Source organism: Rhyacophila brunnea, unplaced genomic scaffold (genome assembly GCF_057557595.1).
Source record: "Rhyacophila brunnea isolate RB1 unplaced genomic scaffold, BYU_Rbru_1.0 scaffold_10, whole genome shotgun sequence".
NCBI lineage: Eukaryota > Metazoa > Arthropoda > Insecta > Trichoptera > Rhyacophilidae > Rhyacophila > Rhyacophila brunnea.
Genome location: NW_028232752.1, coordinates 13376111 through 13397614, shown reverse-complemented (window position 1 = coordinate 13397614; position 21504 = coordinate 13376111).

The following is a 21504-nucleotide window of genomic DNA, read 5'->3' as shown; positions in this document are numbered from 1 at the left end:
AACATTAGGACAGATTGTTTGATTGAATAAATTAACAACTTTCGTTATCGTTGGTGACAGTAAGTATACTGCAAAATACCCTAAGGCATGTTCTACGGGCCGGCCTCAAAAGTGTCAAAGTTTTCCGTATGCCAGAAGTAAGTGAGAACGAAAAAATATATGTCGCCCAACAATGGCGGGAAACGGGGTAGCTTGGTGTTGCCCGTCGAAATAAACTGGGAGTGCGGCGATAAACAGTGATTTGTCCTGCGGAAGCTGTCAGAGTGAATGTTGCCACATTTTCTTGTCAGCGACTGCGACGGCTGGCAACACCAGCGGAGGGATTTCCGGTTCAGATACCATCTGTCCGCTCTTTTAACGGCCGCATTTCCTTTTCCACCCCAACAGAGCAAGCTTACGCCACGGGCTGTGGCGTTGTGGAAATATTTTTCATGTACAGTTTTAAAAAATACTTAAATCATATTATGTATCAGTGTAGTGGTGTTACGAGTCAATTATTGGTGAAAATCTGTCTTTTTGTAAGTAATATTAGAATTTGAAAAAAATATAGATTTTAAAACGAATTGCCTAATAGATTTGTTGTCTACCTAGATATATGTTGGCAACTTATAATAAATATCTTATTGGGTAGGTAGCAGTGGCGTGCGGTGATTTTTCCTTATAGGAATGCTGTTAGATACTATTAATCACATATTATCCACTTATGGTTTTGTAACTAAGTAATTCAATCTTGATATGCAGCCGATGAAATCGTAAGGTATATAATATTGCAGTTGTAAATGTAGGTACCATCTTCCAACCTAACCGAACCCTAATCTAACCTTTAGAAAATTATTGGTTAGTGAAATTTATTATACAATTGCACAATGAACTTCTCATATAATATTATAACATTGTACACTATTGATTATTTCTGGGGATGCTCCACGTCTACGGCATATATTGACCGCACGCCACTGGCAGATAAGAATGTATCACCAAATTTTGAGGAATTCATATAGATACATAAATACTTGGGAGAAGTGGAATATCTGCTTACTTACCATAAAAATGATAATTCATCAAAATGTCAGTGTGTTTTTATATTCAGAACTAAATTTAATAGGTTTACTACCATTTATTATGAAAAAATCTAATCATAAACCCCTTCCAGAAGTGATCAAGATTCATATGCATATCGGATTAGAGCCAATGAAAAATAATTACAAGATAAAAAGAACTTTTTATATACTTACTTGATATATATTTATATACTTAATTATTATGCTCAATATGCTTAAACTTGTACTTGATATGAAGTAAATAAAAAATAAACAAACAAAATATAGAATACTGAAATGTCATTTTGACATTTCATTTTGATTTCCATAGTAACGCACATATATATTCATAATTTAGTTAGCTAGTTAGGTTGCTACCTCCTTAGCAACCAATAATAGTCTTTTTCTTTTTATTGATTTTTCTGAAATAACTTGCCGTACAAAACAGAATTAACTGAAAATTAATTCAATTCTGCTTAAAGATGGCTAAAAGTATTAAAAGAATGCATTGGCATCGTGTTCTGATTTATATTCTAAAAGATTCAATTGTCTAGCTAGTCGGGAAGTTAGTTAAAAATCGATTGCAAGATTTGTACTGGACAAACAACCACCGGACAAACAAGAATACGAGCTAATAAAAACCTTGTAAAAATAGATTAAGATAATCTTTACAGTACGTACCTACTTAGTTATATTAAAATTTATTTATTTACTTCATATGGTGATTTTTACATAATTAGGTAAGTACCTAAGTAGGTATTATAAATTCAAGACAAATATATATGTAACAGTAAGTATCTACTTATTAACAATATTTATTCAAAAAACAGAGTAATTAGAAGAAACACCATGATGAAGTACCTACTTTCATAGAAATACACCGAATGAGCAAATTTAAACCCAATTTTAAAAACTTATGAAATAACGTCCACCAAACCTCAGCTCACGCAAGTGGAATAAGAATATCAATCTCCGAATCGATTTGGTTGACAGATGGCAGTTACTGCCCTCCCAATTATTAATGGCTTCCAATACTTATTAGGAACACACTGGTCAATACCATCAAGAATTTTCCTTGCAAAAGGTGGTTTTATAGGCCCTGGCCAAATTCAAATTAACAATACCTGATGTGGGTAGACGAACGGTTTTCTATAAGGCATTTTTCTTAACCGGCACAAATTTCCGTTAAGTGACTAAGCATCAAGTAGAGTGGTTTGCGTGCCAAAATCCTTAAAAAAAACTTCGATAGTATATACGAGGTATCTGTAAAATCATATAAGTATAAAAAAAAACCACCAAGCATGGTAGTGTTCTTATTTACACCGCGTATAAATCGGAAAAAATACGTGGCCAAACACACCTATTATCATACATAGTTTGAAAACACTTCAGAGAAATATATAACTACTAGAAAAAATACGACGCCCAGCGGGATTCGCGCCCATGTACTCTACCAACTAAGCTACGTATCATCATCATCATCCGGGGTCAATCCACTGCTGGATGAAGGCCTCCCCAAGCTTCTTCCAACTCTCTCGGCCCGCCGAAATTTATCAGTTCGTCAATCCAGCGGCTTTTAGGGCGACCCTGTGACCGTTTCGTGCCCCTTGGGTACCTTTGGATGACGGCATTTGTCCAGCGGCCGTCCTTTCGGCGAGCAATGTGCCCCTCTCATCTCCATTTTAGCTATTTGGCAACGTCTATTACATCGCGTACTCCTGTCTGCTTCCTAACCCATTCGTTTCTCTTACGGTCCTTTCGCGTGATGCCCAATATACACCTCTCCATGCCTCGCTGTGCGACTCTCTGCCTTTGGATATCTCTCGTGTTGAGGGTCCACGTCTCGCAGCCATACGTGAGCACGGGCAGCACACATTGGTTGAACACCCTACGCTTAAAACATAATGGTAGGTCATTCTTGAAGATACTATTCAGACGTCCGAAAGCACACCATCCCATCTTTGTGGGAATTTCATCGTGCATGCTTCCGTCTATGGGCACCTGCTGTCCGAGATAGACGTAGATGCTGACTAGTCCAGTTGGGTGCCATTAATACAGATAATCGCAGGGTCCGAAAAGCAATTCCTCATCACTTTTGTCTTTGAGACATTAAAAAAAAGACATTAAAAAAATTTCGATGAGATTAACTGGTAGTTTTTATAATTAATACTCTCTTAATAGTGGGTATTGCGTCACGTATCTGGTCTGTTCTAGACGATTAATAATAGGTAGTTTGTTTAACCAAAAGCTTATGCATATACTTAGGTACAAGATCTTCACATGAAGTTGTATCAATCGTTTTGAAATAATCTAGTATATAGACTAGCTGTTCGATATTTCATTATCATTCATTTTAGTTACTGGTAGAGTTGAGTATTTCCCGAAAAAATCTCAATCTCGAGATTCGGGATTTCCATAAAAGAATCCTCGAGAAATCTCGAGATATCGGGATATTAAAAAAAAAATAATTGTGTTAAATACCCCGATCAGTCTTTGAAAATTTTGTGTAAAATCGTTTTTTCAATTAATATTTGATGATAAAGAAATCCCGAATCCTGAGCATTTATTCTCAAGATCCGGGATTTCCCGAAATGTTAAAAATTTCAATTCTCGAGATTCGGGATGGAAAATCTCAAAAATTTCTCGAGAATTCCCGTCGGGAAATTCCCGAAACCCATCTCTAGGTACTGGGCTATTGATATATTTCGCGCCATCAGGCTTTTGGAGAATATGAAATGGATGACGTTGGTGTAATAATGTAACCATGAACTTTAATACGAAAAACAAACAAAGTACAATCTTTGAATAGAAGAAAATGCATTCATAATAAATGGCATATGTTTTTAAAATTCGTAAAAATTACCACTCGGTGAAATACTAACGACGAATAATATTATGTAATTCGGTTTTGAAGCTTTTCTGCCATCAGCAATACGTACAAATGTTTTCGTACTAATCACATGTAACCATAGAACACAGTCATACTCTATATCACATTTATTGTCGACATATCCTTCAAGTAATGCCGTTTATCTCTCATTAGTGTCATTATCACGCCCAGAGGAAGAAATCGTAAAACTTTACGATTAGTCATTCTGGAGGAAAATGTATTGTTATGGAGAATAGTATCAAATGTAGATAAAGCCTTTCCATTTAACACCACTAATGATGTTATAATATCTGACAAGAGGTAAACTGGATTATTAAAAAAATGTATTTTTCTTTTCAGAACAAGCAAACAATAGAAATTAGATTTTTCGTCCACCGCTAATAATTTAATAAACTATTTCTTTTATTTGTCTTTCACTTGTATTCCCGTGATATTATTGGGTAATTTAACTATTTTCTTTAGACATGAAATTGATTTAAATATTATAATATGGCCATCCATTTCTGATACAATAGCTTGCGATGAGCTGTGATACGGCCAACTCCATACTAGAGTGCGGCGAGTATAAGTTTAAGTGGTGGTAGGAGAATTATAAGTCCTGCTATAACCTACTGCAAAGAAAAAGAAAAAATGAGTTGACTGGGCCAATAAAATAAGATCGATGATAGAGTGGCTGCAATGACAGGTAGATATTCTTTGACATTTCAGTGTTACCATATTACTAAATAATTACAAGATAAAAAGAACTTTTTATATATTATGTAACAACGTTTTTAAATTCTCTTAAACCATATAAACTTTGACTGACTAACTTAAATGGTCAAAAAAATTTGTACTTGACATGTCATATTGATTTTCATAGTAACGCAAGTATATTATATTAATAATTTAGTTACTAGGACCCCAGACCCAGCAACCAATAATGCTGTCGAAATAACTTTTCATACAAAACAGAATTAACTGAAAATGAATTTTATTCTACTTAAAAATGGCTAAAAGATTATTAAAAAATGCATTGGCATCGTGTTCTGATATATTCTAAAAGTTTCAAATGTCTAGCCAGTCGGGAAGTTAGTTAAAAATCGATTGCAAGATTTGTACCGGACAAATAAGAATACGAGCTAATAAAAACGTGGTAAAATATCCCGACAGATTGGAAAAATATTTTCGTCTGGTATTGTATTCGATATTCACATTCTGAAGCAAAGTTGGGAAGAAAAATCTCGTAATACTGACAATCCTTTCATAATAATATATCGCAGGGCCACGACGGAGATCATGACACTCCAAGTTATAATTTTCGCAATCTACGTATAAATTTCCAGAGACGATAATGAAGGTTGAGCACAGTTAAATATGAAAGTGATTAATTAATATATATTTGCGTAAAAGTTAACAAGTTCAACTTTCAAAACGCCATACATTGAATAAGCGAGTTTTATTGAATTCTCCATACGAGATTGCATCATACAATATGCCTATTATTATTTTGAAAATTATTGCATGCGCAAAATATTCAGCGGTAAATCATTCGCAACCTGCCAGCCTGTCTCACCTGCCACGTTCGTGATTAGAATACCAAAATGTTGCACAAATAAGTAAGTCTTATTTAAAATTGTTATTTCGCTCATAGCCTCATTGCGTGATGAACTGCAGCCACTCCACTTGATTGATGAGCTCATTGTTCTTCTTTTTACTGTCAGGAGTCACATTGTAATAAATAGTTGTAGCCTCGAAGAAAAGGGAGGCAACTAAAAAACACAAAATTGACTTAATTATTGCACATGTCACCTTCAAAAATATGAACATGAATATAAGTCGACACAGTCTTGATTGTCTCGATATAGGTACCTAATAAATATACATTAAGTATAAACTTTTTCAGTCATACTCATTTGTTTTCATTTAACTGAGAATACAATTTTCTGATGATATTAGTACTAAAGCAAACCATAATAAATATTTGAGAAAAATGTTATTCTATATATCTATAAAATAAAGATATTTTATAGGTAGAAGAATATTGTTACCACGTTTTTATTAGTTCGTATTCTTGTTTGTCCGGTACAGATTTTTTCTTGTTTGTCCTAGATTTGTATTGGACGATTAAAGATTTTTAACTAACTTCCCGACTAGATTTAAAATATACCAGAACACGACCACAATGCATTCTTTTAATATTTTCAGCCATTTTTAAGAAGAATTGAATTCATTTTCAGTTAATTCTGTTTTGTATGGAAAGTTATTATTGTCGGTTGCTAAGGGGGTCCTAGCAACCAAATTATTAATATATACGTGCGTTACTATGGAAATCAATATGAAATGTCAAAATGACTAATTTCAATATTCTATAATTAATATTTATTCAGTATTTCTATCAACTACAATAAAAAGTTTTTATTAATACGTAGAATTGTCAAATTTATATGATTCAATAGAAAATTTAAAAACGTGGTATATAAAAAGTTCTTTTTATCTTGTAATTATTATCTAATATGATTTGGTTGGGCAGGGTTTAATCGAATTTAAAAAAAAATCTGCAATTTCTATTCTTAGTTGAATGAAAACAAATAAGTATGACTGACAAAGTGTGCATTATGTTTATCAGATCTCCGCAGCCTATCTTTACTATTATGGTTTGGTTAGGCAGGGTTTAATTGGAATTTAAAAACTAACGAAAACATACTTCTTAGTTAAATGAAAACAAATAGATACTTAAGTGCGACTGACAAAGTTTAGTGTGCACTGATAAGAGTGGAGGGAGCATGGGGAGGCCTTCGTCCAGCAATGGATGGATCCCGGCTGATGATGATAATGATATAATATTATATAATATGTCTAAAATATGCCTATAATACATCGTGCCAAAATTCACGCTTTTATTACAATACATAGTATGGTGCATAATAATAATTACCTATTGGTCAGATCTTTCAAGCTTTGCCGTCGGCATTGACAATTAAATATAATATTATTTATTATAAGTATATATTATTATATATTACATAATATTATCTACCCATTAAAAACCAAACAATTTTTTAATTGGCTCTACAATCCGGTGTAAATTTTGACAATTTCGTAACACAATTTTTTTACGAGAAATGAGTGTCAGTCACTTGCTCAACCTACTCGGTCCATCATATGGATTGAAACACACATTGAAAAACAATATTTGAATTTTGATTTGAACCCTAGACCTTGACTTACCAAGCTGATATGTTGACTTTTTTTTAAATCTTTTACTAAATTATTAGATAAATTTTAAAATGTGTATCTGCAGCCAGCTAATTTAAAGTTAGTTTTCAGCACCATAAAATACTTACACGTCCAAACCATTCGAAAATTGAATTCGAATCATTTGTATTTAAACTGAATTGTAGGAAATCAGTTGAAAATGTCGAAACTGTCAAAAGATCTTACGTAATCTCTTAAATTCTTATAAAATATTGTAAAGTATAATGAATAAACAACTATTCATATACCTACTTAGAGCCCATGTAAATTTAATATGCGGTTAGTAAAAATATTTTAATGATATTTTCACAGAAAGCTCAGCCTAATATATTACCTAATAATATATACCTAATGTATTTAGTTAATTGTTCTGTTTTAATTAAGTCAAAAGCCACGAATCTAGTCTATGTGTATTCACTTAACAAAATTTAGCTAAAATTGATATCAAAGTTTTAAAGTAGCGGTATAACTTTCATTTTCAATGCGTACACACCTCCATTTTTGTTCTTCTCGAATTTTATAGAAAAGTTTTTATATAGAATATTGTTTTCAATTAAGTGGGTCATTTAAATAATTTGTACAATTTGCGTTACATAATACAATTTTGAGTTTTAAATATCAGGGCGCGACGTTGGTGATAACTATGACAAAAGGCATATTTTTCCTTCCGTAATATGAAACAGTTCCTCGACACTTAGGTTTGCTCTCTCATCAGCTATATAATTATTAGAAGAGATTACCAGGTGGCAGTACCACCGGTCAACATTATCAAAAGTCTCCTCTTTGTCTCCATATCTCTCATACATTTACGTGTAAATATTCTGTCTGGTGTTTCAGACATATATGTCTGAGCTGCTGCATCATCCTGGAGGAGACTTTCGTCGATTCTTCTTTTAAAAGACGTCTTAAAGTCGATAGATATGTACTGCTTATTCAAATGAGTGGAGTAGGTATCTACAACTAGATACTAAGAAAAAATAAATATATTAAATATCTAGGTATTTTTTTTTTTTTTTAGAATTATTAATAACCATATCCTTGCTTTTTCGTACAAGGTGGTTGTTAGTAATTTTGAACAATCACAAACACCCAGGCTTTGAGAAAAACACATAAATGTTTTTGTCATGACCGGGAATCGAACCCAGGAACTCTCGGGTGGAAGGCGAGCGCCTTACCCACTGCACCACGAGAGCCGCCTAATATCTAGGTATTGATATATTATAATATTATAAAATATAATATATGTTAAACTCATTTTGTTTATTGAAATATTTCCAAGTAGGTAAAACATAGACAACTTTAAGATGTCAAGCCGTTTATTATTACGAATATAAACATTTTATTGTTATTTCACCCCATTGAAAATTGCTTTTCCACAAAACCTTCAATCCTTAGTAGTGAAATTATTTAGAAAGCTCGAGCTTACGACCTCTTTCAAATCCCTTGTGGAGATTTCATTCGATAGAGACACTGCCAGCAAAGTGGACTTTGCTTTTAGGCTTCTCAAAGAAAATCAAATTTATACCTTATAATATAACTTATGATATATTATTGACAATAATAATATAGTTGTATTTTTCAACCCCCCCCCCCAACTCCATACTAATCTCAAAATAGAAGACTCCCTGATTATCATCACACTGTATCTAGTAGCTTGGAGGAGTTATCACGTCTTATCCGTATTTTATTATTCATTTTTAACTAAAAAATCCACCAAAAAACTTTCAAATAATATTCACACCATCTGCTGAGCAGTGACGTCCCGTGAGGGTAGGCAGATTGAGCGTCGCTTGGGGGCGGCGGTTACTCGGAGGGCGGCGGTTACTCGGAGGGCGGCAAATCGAGGAGAATCATTTGGTATATAATATAGAAATAGCTACCTAATGACGAAAATATCTTTCCTTTAAAAAACTCAGCTCACTGGTTGGAAACAGAATGTATTAATTAACAGGACTGTATTTTTTTTGTCGGGTTTGCGATGTCTAGTTTACTTCCGTTGCCCTTCGACGTCCTTGGTGACTGCACGGATGATAAAAATATTGTATAAAAAAATGAGGCGGCATTTTGTCTAGGGACGTCACTGCTGCTGAGAATTAGAGGATTCTTACGAAACCTACACTCAAACAGCGGTGGTTTTAGGCACGTGGAGGTCCGAGGCACTGACTGTGTGATACGCCGCCCTGGTATTAAAATATAGTAATAGGTAGATTGGCAAGATTTCAAAAAAATGTTAACTAATTTTTTACACTCAATTTGTGTAAAAATCGGTACTGTTAATAAACTCATAATTAATAATATTTTACGGCATTTTATAAAATAAAAAAAATCAACGTTCTGCATATTATTATAATAATCTTGCATTTCTATGCGTAGTTAGGTGTGGTTATATTTATTCATATAAAGGCTCCTGTTAGATTTTCCTTGGGAAGCCGTCGAAATCAGTGACTCACGTCGGCGATAACCAGGAGTAAAGCCTCCCAGGGCGTCGGACTTGCGACGGTCGGTAAAACAGTCTCCTGGGACCGATAGTATCCGCCGGACACGCTACACGGATGGGGGTAGTTTTCTTCCAAGGGGGTATGAAACATTTTTACGTACTTTCAAAGTGCACATAATAAGTTAAGCATATAATTTATACATTAAGACGATATTTGTAAATTACGCAGGTACCAAATAAATTACCTATTATTAGATTTAGAAATCAATTTAATTTTGAGTATATAGAGAATATTCTAATATGCAATGTACCTATTAATTATTCGCTATAGTCGATTCAGGTACAGTGAGTATATTTAAACGTCAAGAAACCTGACTGTAGGGACTGACGTAGTAGTCAACTACCTACTTAGTCTAAATACTAAGTAACTACATATATAATAATGTATATGTTCTCATATAGGATAAAATCTCATCTTGAAAATAAATGAAAAATGAAGAGAAAAAACTCATTATCAATTATCTTCTTTTCTTAACTTTAACTGAGGCAGTGACGTCCCCAGACAAAATGCCGCCCCATTTTTATACAGAATTTTTTATCATTCGTGAGCGTGTAATTTCTGGTCACCAAGGACGTCAAAGGGCAACGGAAGTGAACTAGACATTGCGAACCCGACAAAATAATAAAATTAAAGTACTGTTAAACCTTTTATATTAATTATTATATTTTGTTTCCAACCAGTGAGCTGATTTTTTTAATAGAAAGATATTTTCGTTATTACTATGTTTAGGTACTTAGGTATTTCTATATAATATAACAAAACGAGTCTCCTCGATTTGCCGCCCTTCGACTAACTGCCGCCCCCAAGCGACGCTCAATCTGCCTACCCCCACGGGACATCATTGAACTGAGGTACATTCAAATTCCATCAATCTGGTGACAATCTGCCTTCTAAACAGATATCTTTTCTAAAAATCAAACAGGTATAAGATTTAATTATTTTATTAGTAGGTAGGTACTTACAATTTTAAATTAGGTAACATTATTGATATATTTTTTGTATTTTTTCAAATTTACTCAAATACTTACAATGTACCTTCCCTCAGTCGATTGAGGGTAGGTCTCAGTCAACTGCATTAATTTTTGTATTCATTGAATAATAAACACTTTATATAATTATAATTAAGAAAATTGGTATATTTTTGTTATTGATATGTGTGATATTATACCTAACTACATATAAATTTAATTAATATTTGTAAGTAGGTAGATATGTGTTTTTATTAAAAACAGCCTTACAACTAAAGCATAAAAGCTCGATTTATCTTACGAGACCGTTAAGTACGCGAGAGGTCAAAGCTAAGGGCGGCAAAACATCGCCCAAAATCTCTCCTCCACCCACACGAAAATCGAGCATATGTGTGAAATTTCCTCACATTGTTTGGGAAAAAGCTCCCTTGGGCGTCGCGACCCGACCTCTGTTAACAGGTGCGGTGATTATCGATGAGCTTTTACAGGTTTCAATTTAACAGCTTTTACCAAGTGTTATGGGGTGAGCTTTTTGCTGATTGTATTAAAGTTCTGTTTGTCTGTTGACATCTGTGGCAGCAATTTTTGTAATTGGATTTTTGGGCAGACAAGATTTTCAGTATAATTAGAGTATTTTTGTTAATGAAATTTTCCATTCACAAATAATATAATATCCCTACTTGACTTATAATGCTACAATTTAATTTATATTATTATGGTTTTTATTATAATATGATAATAAAGTAGTCGTGAAGAGTGACTTTTGGAAGTAAATATACTATGGTTAACATAGTACATAGGTATACCTACTTAATATGTCATATTAATAGTTATAATATGATAATGTTAATATTGTTAGATACTGATGAATAAGTCAACATAACACCATTAATGTCAACGTAAAATAATATCGTATAGGTAATTAGTAGAAATAGGTATATGATATCAATTAGTTTCTAATTTTAATTAAATCCTGAAAAAAAATCATAAAATATAAAATTTATTTTTGAAACCTATATAAAATTGAAAATCATTTAAGGGGGGACGTGCGCCGCGTAGGTCAAAATGGAGATTTTATGCTATTTTCAAAGATGATCCTGGACATTCCTTAAACGTTGTAGATAATCTATTTATATAATTTTGAAGCCATATTATCCTTTATAATATGTCACTATTAAATTTTAATGTCAACATAAATTTTACTAATGGTTTTATAAATGCTTTTAAAAATTAATAAATCTAAAAAAATTTAACACCGCTGCACATGGATGTACTGAAATATGACTATATTCTAAAACATTAGATCGAGAGGTTTCAAAGAATACTGTTTTATGACTTTTATGTAATACTAATTACTAATACATCACATTATGTTTAAAATAAATATGAAGAATAATAAGGCTTCAAAATTATATAAATAGATTATCTACAGCGTTTAAGGAATATCCAGGATCATGCGTTGAAAATAACATAAAACCTGCATTTTTACCTACGCTGAGCATGTGGGCCGTTAATAGCCTAGAAATAATGACACCTACTTACACTAGTTAGCATATTATTATTATAGCAAGTTGATGATACCTATATTTAAAAAATCACCACAACTTGTCGATGGTATAAAAAATAAGAAAGTTAACAATCTATGCCAGGGGTGGGCAAACTTTTTGGCTAGAGGGCCAAATTCAAGAATTCAAAATGAGCGGCGGGCCGCAAGTAAAAATCATTTTTAGATATACACTATTTATTATCACAAAAAATAAACATTACAAAAAAATTAATGAGAAGTATGAAACTGTTCTACATTTTTTTTAAATTTAGGTGTTAAATTTGTAGTTGATATTCTCAAAACGGCTTGTAAATGGGCATCGGAGATATTTGATCGTAAAGAATTTTTATTGAGGTTCATGATCGAAAATGTTTGTTCACATAATAGGTATATAGGTTGATCCAAAAATAACGAACATTTTTCTTGCATAATCTTTACGTTGGTCGAATTTGTCTGAATTAAGGGCATTGTAAAATTTGGAGATTTCTTCACAACGATGCAATTCTCTTAAATCAGTGTCACACTACAGATCAATAACTTCAAGTTGTAGCTCTGTCGGTACACTATCAACGTCTATTAAAATGGATCGCGTACTATTGCTAAACAAATTTTAATCTGTTGTCAATTTTTTTTAAAAATATATAAAAACGTTATTCGTTATCAGAAGTACAATTAATGATATCGCGCCGCAAAAAAATACCCGGCGGGCCACATGCGGCCTGCTAATCTTATTATGGTACCTAAATGTTATAATCCTTGAAAATTTATTTTTGTTCGGATGTAGGTATCCATTGCTAATAATTTTAAAATAAAGTTATTGGCTTATGATATACAATATGTATAATATGTTACGCAATCATCGATTGTTATTATATATTTATCAAATACTGCTTTGATCGTAATACAGCCCCGCTCCACACTTTTGAGTCTATCTTTGTATTCTTATTAAGTATTAATAATAAATGTCTGGGAATGCATTTGATAAAGATTTGCTTTATCGCACCATTATTATTATCAATCAAAACGTCTGGAATGCAATGCATCTTTATCGCCCATTGTTTCAAACTTCTCTCTGACGGATATTGTTTTATATGTAGGTATCCACTTTTCGTATCAAACTAAATGTCTGAGAATGCCATGCGTAATATGAATAATGTTTGTTTTATATAGAATCAAAATAGCTTTTCAATACAGTTTTAACTCAACCTTAAAGAAGGACGCGTCGACTACATTCAAATCACTATTATACATACCCTATCAGACTGTTAACAGTGTTAACAAGTTATTGTCCAAAACATTTTCCGTACCATGTCCGATCCTAATAGGATCATATGGACCTCTACAGAGTGGCGGTTTGTCTTAACAGATTTTGTTTTCACGAGAAATGGATGTCAGCCACTTGCTCAACCTATTAAGTCCATCATCACCCCACAAAGGGGGGGCTGACAGGGTTCTAGCCTGGGGGCCCGGGCTCAGGAAGGGCCTGGCGTGGCAAGTCGACCAGATAAGTGATATAAACACACGTCACAAATTCTCTCTAATAGTAAAAAAAGTCGCCTGCGGCGCTATTATTATTTAAAATTATGTAATATATTATTATATAAATCAGTGGCGAAGGGTGACTTTTTGAAAGAGGTAGGCTGTGGGAGTAACCATGCTTGTCAGCTATTTTTCTTCAGTATTAATTTTTTTTTATAATTAGGTATATGGTTATACAATACAATTTTTTATTGTGTATCGATACTCGACAACCCCATAATTCAAATGGATGTTGATAGGTTGATACAAAAAAACACTAAATATACACATTAATTTTACCGTGTACACCGTTTGGAAAATGCTACGATAGAGCGTCACACTGCCTTTATCTTTAACGATAGGTAGGGGGGCCGCAAAAAATTCTAGCCTGGTGCCCGTTTCAGAATGTGGGGGACATGAAGTCCATACTCTGACTTATACACACATTGAAAAACAATATGTGTACTTGCCAGACCCAGGATTCGAACCTAGGGCCCACGACGCTATAGACCGACCCTTAAGCCACGCGGCCAACGTTCAAAACATAACCGATTATATATAGGTAGGTACACATTACATTCTAATAAAGCCAGTTTAAATATACAGGGTGTTTATATGAAGTTGATCCCACCGTTCCATAACATCGTTTTAATTTTGAATGTTTTGATTGTGCGACAAACATTGTGCAAGTTAGAAACTGGGTGACAATTTACGTCACTATTGAACTGGGATTGTGGTGTACAGTAAGTACCTAGTATGTAGGTACTTACTTTCTAAACTTAGGTTTATTATACTGCATCACAAAGATCATAAAATATCTTCCATAAAACGCTCGTATGAACGATAAAATAATAAAAAATACACTTTGATTAACATTTTACTATTATGACTCGGCGCACAAAAGATCTAAGTGCCATAACTCAAAGCATAAATAAGTTACATCCACAACTGATGCCATAAAAAATCACAATCGAAACAGTTTTATGGTAATATTTACGACCCTGATTAGATTAGCCACGATTGTTTCTATGTGTACAATAAAAGACGGTGAAGCATAAATTATCCAGACAATAAAATGTCCGCAGCTTGCCGCAGTCAGTGTGCATTGATTGGCAACAAACTTTTTATTATGAGTCTGATATTCTAAGCTTTTCAGGTTTCGTGAACATGAAAATCAATAAAATATCATTTAATGGCAAAACTGCAGGCACATTGAAGAGGATTTCTTTCCATCAGGGAAAGAAATAATAAATATTGCAGGAAACAATTTTGTCAGATAGATGCAACCTGCATTCTTACTGGCAAACTGCATTCAAGCAATTTACTGCAAATTTGCATGCATAAACCTAATTTGAATCTGACGAATAGTGACGTCACGTCGCTGACGTAATACGTGTCATGCCGTGGCTAATATTACCAACTTTTAAACTTAAATTTCCTGATAATTAATTTAAAATTTTGAAATTGTGAATAGGTGTAAAAATGTGCAAACGATACCATATAAATTTAATAATTATAAATGAATAATTATCATGAACTTTAAATAATTTATTTGTTATAAAATCATATTTATTTTATACTTCTTAATGCACAAAATGATAAAGTATACCCAGTAAATATTTCCATAATATGGCAATACAGCTCCGCGGGATTATTCACAATATTATGTACATCTCCATCGATCCACGATCTGTATACATTTTTACAAGCATTTAGCATCATCATGAATCCGATTATAGCACAACGACGACAAGCAGTTTCTTCTCCTTTCTGTTTCACACACATTTTCACAACAATCTATAAAACCTACGAAGGTTTCAAGTCTCCTACTAAACGCTTGTTGTGATGAACTCATTTTAGACGTATATTAAAGTGACACTGACAGCTCGCGCAGATCGCCGCCATTTTAAGTTTGGTGCGCATTCCTGTACGCATCTTCGTGACGTATGCATTTTTTATAGTTTTCTTTACTTTCGCTTACTGCGTTAAATGCGGTTCAAAAGTGTATGTATACGGCAGTTTATTGGTAATGTATAAATATGAAAACCACATGGCTTTGTATTTCTTATATTTAATGACTTTCCCCTTATTAAGTTATCAACGAAAGCTGCATCCAAAGTCTTGACAAGGACTAGCTTCTGCAGTTCTATACCATTAACTTGTTTTGTTTTTCAATGTGTATTTGTGAGTTTTCATTGAGTTTGGGCAGTTAGGCGAATGACTATTTGTCGCAAAAAAATAGTGTAACCTACATTCTGTGAAGCATGGTATTGTTTATATTATATTAAAATAAGAAATACGAGTTTACCTACGTGGGCGCGCAGACTAGATTTAATATTTTAACAAATAGCTGCTTGTTAATTATTCATGTGCATAAACAAATACACAAACTATTTATGCATGCTATTTAATATCTACATATATATCGTACACTCATAGGGTCATAACTGCAAATAACATGATGTTGAGTAGGTAAATTGAGTTTGAATGTTAAATAATTAACTACAATTTAATTAATTGCAATAGACTGCTGAAAAATACGGTGGTCTAGCATAATAAATATTGTACCAAAGATGAAATATTTTTTTAGCAAAAGGGCCTCATGTAAGATAATAATGCCTCTATATAGCTCTAAATTAAAAATTTTAATATAAAATAACTATGGACACAATTGTGTAGGAGGCCACTGCTTGCCATATATCATTAAAAAATAGATTTTTTTTTCTATCGAACTGCATTCATAAGTCAATTTTGGATTTTTTTGCAGTTATGATCCTATAGATCTCAGTGTGTGATATGTACCTTATATGTGAAATATTTATGATAAAAAAAATCACGTCTTAGTAGCGGAAACTAAACATAGATTCGTGGAAAAGAGAAAACTATGCGAAAAACACGCATTGCATTCGAAGATATTCAATAACTAGAACTACTATCGTAACTTGCTATTCAGCGCCCTCTAGCTTGACTAGTCTGATTTGAGGCAGTATCGAAGGGTGGAGGTAGGCTGTTAAGATCCGCCATCTGCTTAAACTAAACCATAATGGTTTCAGTATATTTTGGGCGATACGACAAAATTGTGCACACTTTTTCATTCATACTTACTTATTTGTTTTCGTTGGATTTAGAATACATAATATTACATATATTGTTCGTTCATTTTTTTAAATTCATTATGCCCTGCCTCACCAAACTATAATAGAAAAAAAAAATTCTTTTTATAAAATATTCAAAGTTATGTATGATTTTAGACGAGTGTTGGGTCACTACTGTTGTTGTCACCACTGTGGTGTTTGATGTGTGGGTTATGGTTATGGTGTTGAGGATGATGATGAAGAAGTCTAAGATGTATGCAAGAGCGAGTTTTATTTGCAGCGTAACGATCGGTACAATAGTATAAATACAATGACAGTACATTTATCTACTGAGATAGTTACGAGCCAGGTACATAGATTCGAGTGACATTTTGATAAATCATTATTCGTTATTTATACAGTCAAAAGTAATACATAAACATTATATTCTAGTACATAATTGTATTGAAGAGTTAGCGGTTTAAATCGAGTAGCTTGTGAATTTTATTTATTATTACAGTCATAAGATAATATGATACTATGCGAAATGATTATTAGACTAATTTTCCATTGCGATACCGTATTTAATATCGCCAATCAATCTTCTGATCCAGCTAAAAGTTGTTTACTGGAATATGATTCGCTGGGAATATATTATTGCGGTCGAATAATTTGATACATTAAAAATAAATATTTGATCAATAATATACTGACAGCTACACGAGTATTTTTTTACTATTATATAAATTGTATAATTAAATTTAAAAAACCAACTAACACCGTCTGTAAATTATTGTAGTCTAATTTCAATGAAAACAAATACGTATGACTGACAAAGTTTAATGTGCACTATTTACGGCGAATCTTAACAGCCTACCTCCACCCTTCGCCACTGATTTGAGTTATGCATAATATTATATTACACGTTAAAAAAGGGCCGTATATAATAATATAAATATTATACGGGAAAATAATGTACCGAACATTCTATATTTTTCAGTGTTCAGTTGGGGTTATATTTTATATCAGAACTTGTACTGCAATTATTGATCAGATGGTTAGGGAATGGGACGACTGGCCTCCGGACAATTGGACGCCGCACTGTCGTAGACACATATAACGTAGACGAGGTATTTTAATCAGTTTCTATCTACTACTTAGTAGTTTGAATTCATTTTACTCTTAACATAATGTATTCTTTATCGCGGATTGAGAATTAATTACCATGCCTAAGGCTTTATATAAAATAAAAAACTCTTTTTTCGTTGGAACTTAAACATATGCACGATTAAATCATTGTTTACGTCTGCATATTTACATTCTCACCAACTATCAAATCATAATATAATCATTTAAATATAAATAATAATATTGAATATTTTTTTTAAGTACCTATAAGTACCTAACGTCAATTTATTTTCGAATTCCGTGGCGTCCAGTTGTCCGGTGCCAAATCGTCATAGACCCGATGGATATCAGTGGAACTACAAACAATGCAATAATTAAAAAGGATAAATAAATTAAGACAGATAACAACCTAACAGCAATTATTATCAGTTAATTTATTTAATGAACGAAATATATTATTATTTCACATACAAAAAAAAACTGGTTTTGTAATTGAACTCACAATGCCGACGCGATAATAATAAAGCTAAACGTTCACTTTTTTATTTATTTGACAGTTGTTGTTTATTTATGAGATCATTATAAACCACGACTAATAAACAAAGTTTCAAAACCTGAATTAACAAAAAAAACAATAAAGAAAATATGCCGCCATTGAATAGTGCATACATTTTTCATATGCTAGTTATGAAATATTAAAATTCCACTTTTTTTTTATAAAAGTTAGTCTGTCATTTTATTGCAAAGCAAAAATCTACCAAGATTATCATAGTAATTATACGATTCCTTCCCTTTTAAATATGTTAGTAAACCAGAAAAGCTGATTTTAGTCTTAGCTTTTTTGTAGGTAACTACATTATTTTAAATATTGTCAGTTGAATGAAACTATGAATAATACGTAGGTCCTAGATATTATATGATATTAATATTAAGTACTTATATGAATGGATATTACAATACCTACTCATATCTACAGTCTACTAATATTATTAAGAAAACTATTATGCTTGGAAACATTCTTCAATATTTTAATCTTAATGCAGGTAGGTATATACCTAACGATTGGAAATTTTGAATTACAGTAAAAAAAAACAAGACATTTTCTAATGATCACTTCGAAATCTGACTGAATAATAGCTCTACTCGCATTTTAAGTTTTAACCTTTGAATTTAAGTGATTTAAAATTATGTCGTCTAATATATTTAACGATAAGTAGTAGACTAGTTTTTTTATTCAACTTATAATTCACAATAATTGAGAATTTAACATTATTTATTGCACATAATAATATATCATTTGAGAACACCTCAGATATGTGTATACCTCCTAGAAATAATATCTTTGACAAAAATACGACCGCCCACTTGCACTACAGAGCATTATCGCGAAACCAGTGGATGCGGGGTCGGGTTCCACTGGGCATCGTATTTTTGTATTCTTTATTCTAGACATACATATGTATACGGCAGATATTTTTAAATCATGAATGTTTAACGATACAGTTTGAACGTTCGGTTATAATATGCAAATAACATACCTACCTACTGGTGCTTGCGATGGATGGATGAATCTAAATTTTAAATAATAATACTGTGAAACTTGCTATAAATAATTCTGCAATATTAAAGGACCTGAAGTTAATTTAATCATTATTCTCAGTAATCCATTTTAAGCTCCTTTTTATATCTATAGGTTTGTGACAAACTTTATTTAACATCTTCAGTTGCGACAAATATTTAGAAATATATATATATATATTTGGCCATAATTACAAGTGTTCATAATTTTACTTTTATGTCATTTTTACGTTTTAAAATCTTAATCAAATTATTACCTATGTAATTAATTTGATGCGTTTTGTAGGGGTGTGGTATAAAAGGATCAGATGGTTTGAGGTGAATATTGTTAAAAGTGTATGTTCTTATATCTGCTACTGTTGTATGATTTATTTTAATAGTTTTGTTAAATAGCCCGTTCCAGATATCACAGCATAATTAAGCTGTTTACACAATGTGTGAAATAATTCAAACGAATACCAAAACGGGATATAATTATCTTTATGATATATGATTTAATTATAAACGCAGATAAGGTGTTCGCTGTCTAGATTCGTATCTGATTCTAGTAATCTAGTTTATTTCGTAACAAAGCACAAGATTCTGGGTACCTAATAGGTAGGTACTTACCACCACCTGTACGTCATTATAAATAATAAATTATAACAACCAAAAACGCGACTTCTTTCATGTTTTAAGAAAGTTCACCTTGCAAATTTTAATCATACTGTAAAACATTTTGTTATGTTGTGGAATAATCAATAGGTATACGTATTAATTTAGCTTTGATTTTGTATACCTACTTAATATTAATTTGTAGACTCATTATGTTTGATAGTTCACCATGCTCCTCTCTCCCATAGGCACTTTTATTAGAAAATCTCTGTAAAATCAATCAACGCACACTTACGTACAGTACGTGGTGACCAGTGGCGACTCGTCCATATGCACGGCGGTACTGCAGCACCCCCAAGCAAATTGAGACAAATGTAATATTATAATATACATTAATTTATGTATATTATATGAAAATATCAATATTATTAAGCGTGTAATTAGCTCGCCCGCGCATCGATACATCCAATATCCAATAATATTATCATACAGCGCGGTAGGTACCTACTTGATTTTGCACAGTACTGATTTCAATAGAATATTCACGAAGGATCGACGGAGAGGCGCGGGCAGTGGTGCTCGCAGCTTCGTACTGCCGGTCAGACAGTCCGTTTTCAGTATTTCTCCGTTTCTGCGTCGCGCGTGCGCACGCGCGCCAAAGCGAGGATAGATATATAGCTATAATGATTTATTAAAATTGTTAAAATTTATTTCTGCAAGCAATTTATGCAAAGTTATATATTTTAATTAGTATTATTTATATTTAATTTTGATGTTAATAGTAAAATATAATCCAAATAAACATTTATTTTTATTTTTAATCAACCGCAGCACCCCCAAATATCTTATCCACGAGCCTCCACTGGTGGTGACCTCAGATGTGGGTCCTGAGACATTCCCATGCGTAAAACGTTTAAACGTAGGGCTAGTGATATGCTCGATTAAGACCGAGTGTGGTGCGGAGCGTCTTGGTTTGGAGGAATCATTGTTTATATTGTTCGGAAAAGGAGATAGCCGCTTTGACTCCGGATCATTACACCAATCAATTCCTGCCTGGGCATAGTGGATTCGCTGACAGGCTTTATGAGCTTGGTTTTGTTACCTATTCAACAAGTCCATGTGGTGAAGAAATACAGGATGCAAACCACAACCTTTGGAGTATATTTTGTTTGTGTTGTAGTTAAAATCAAAATATTATAATACAAAAGTAAATACCTACATTAATAGCTTGATTCATTGTAGCCATCAGGATTGATCCAATTTGAGTGTATTTGTACTTTGAATAATATACTTAACAAAATTATTTGGGCTTTTCGGTGTTTTTTTATTAGTTATTTTTAAAGTAATTCGTAGACTTGAATTCGTACAACTTATCTCTAATAAGTATCACAATCAGCTAATAATTATCAAAAATATGAGAAAAATGTATGTTT